Genomic DNA, 2064 nt, shown 5'->3' with positions numbered 1-2064 from the left:
GGTATTTGTAGTCTTATTTGTGACAATTAATTTGGTATGTACAGATGTATATGATTTAGTGGCAAAATTGTCATCAATTAGTTTTATATATTGACGTCATTCACATTAATATATAATCATATTATGTGACGATATAGTATGTCATTTGATGATATCTCTTTCATCACTTACATTGTGAATTTTATACCATTATTGCTAACAATTCTACTAATAAATGGCAATGTATATCATTTGGTGACAAAATTATCATCATTAATGTTATTATTTTATTATGTTAGGTTACAATATAGTATATCATTGACAATCTTATGATATTACTTTCGTCACCAATATATTGATTGGTATTTCATAATTGGTGATGATATAAATTATTAATGACAAAATTTTATAAGATTATGTGATACAATTAACTATCACCAAATATTAATCATATGATGACATTATATATTATCGTCACTACATTGTCATCAATACATGACACATAAAATACATCACCATTTAGTTACACATGACAAACGCCGTGGCGATGAAATTTGCGCCACCAAATACTAACAGTAACATAAATGCAATTTTCATTGACAATATTTTAGATGCCACTAATAGACAAATTTGTTGTAGTGCCACACAACCAAATTGCACAAAAATACATCTATCCCACGTAACCAAAAAGCACCGAAGTGCTAAGTCCAAAGGCTACAAAACTCCAATATGTAACTGCAAATACATGTACATCTTTATTGAAATACCAATCATATCCTACCTATTATACTAAGTTTACTGAGGCACTCAACGTCACAATTGACCTATTTTAAGACCAGACCAATAGCACAATTATTAATTAAACAGAAGCATATTCAGAAGTTTACTAAACAACTCAATGTTGAATACACATATATGCACTTTGAGTGCTTAACACATACACATATTTTTGGTGCCAAGGGCAACCAATTAACAGTTATACCCATAGACACAATAATTTTACACATTTTCTCATTTACATATTTAATACTTTTTAAGTGATCAAGTCACGATATGGATTATTATATCAAACAACTTTATAACTTTAAATCATAGGATTTTAATACCATTTCACTTAAATATTACATGCCATAATTTTGCTCAAATATCCAAATATATTTATTAATTTTTTCATGACCATCCAAAATATCCGTGACACAATATTAATTAACATGACATTTCATAATTAAGTATTTTTACTACAACATAAGAATTACATGTTCTCACTACTTATACTTTGAACCTTATACCTACTTACGTAATAATGAATTTCATAAGTATTACATTATTTTCATCATTTTCCTAAACATTTTAACATAGGAAAAATAAAAGAAACCAATGGTACTTCTTTCGATGCTTTAAAAACACATAATTAATCTTCCTAACCTTGATTCCGTGCTCATCTAATATTGGAAGCTCCTTCATTCTCAACATGTTGTCATTAACCATACATTAAAAATATACCAAAATATTAATATAATACCTTTCTAAACTTTCTCATAGCATTTAAACTCAAATGTCATATGAAAAGAGGTGGAAATTTTCATTACTTACAATTTTGAAGTTTTCTCTCTCTAAAACCCATGATAACCCAACTTGAATAGTGAAGGCAATGGAGGAAATGAGATTGGAATCAAGTTTCCTATTAGATTTTATCAAGAAATTAAAGTTTGGCTGCTTGGAAATGGTTTGATTTGAGAGAAAAGCATGAGAAATGAGGAAGAAACGAAAAGAGAGGGGTTATCTTCATCCCCAAAGTGAACGGCTGGTTGGAGGAAGAGTGGAGATAATTTTACACTCTTCTTCCCTCTTAAAAATATTCAAATGGGCTAAAAAGCCCAGCCCAAAAATTTTAAACCCATAATTTAGCAAATTTATGGCCCACTCTTCCTACACATGATCCAAATAGCCCAAATCAACTCAAATTATCAAATGTCTCGTTAAAATAATATTTCTAAGATTTAATTATAGAGAAATGAATAAAATATCCTCTCATGATAAAATTATCATTTTGCCCTTGTTTATTTAAAAGCTCAATTTCTTCAC

At 28.8% G+C, this 2064-nt stretch overlaps 1 long non-coding RNA gene across 2 annotated transcripts; it reads right to left on the bottom strand.

Moving 5' to 3' along the window:
- Nucleotides 1-555: 555 nt before the first annotated feature.
- Nucleotides 556-1802, bottom strand: LOC107949251 (uncharacterized). 2 transcript variants are annotated; one of them, XR_005925556.1, is made up of 2 exons: nt 1573-1802; nt 556-714 (listed from the first exon to the last, which is right to left on the bottom strand). It is a non-coding gene; the product is annotated as an uncharacterized lncRNA (long non-coding RNA). The 2 variants fall into 2 exon arrangements; XR_001697679.2 differs by lacking the exon at nt 556-714 and adding an exon at nt 1273-1437 and having other exon boundaries at nt 1573-1801.
- Between the last annotated feature and the right edge of the window lie 262 nt (nt 1803-2064).

The sequence above is a fragment of the Gossypium hirsutum genome, chromosome A04 (assembly GCF_007990345.1).
Source record: "Gossypium hirsutum isolate 1008001.06 chromosome A04, Gossypium_hirsutum_v2.1, whole genome shotgun sequence".
NCBI lineage: Eukaryota > Viridiplantae > Streptophyta > Magnoliopsida > Malvales > Malvaceae > Gossypium > Gossypium hirsutum.
This window is presented reverse-complemented; position numbering and strand designations above follow the sequence as displayed.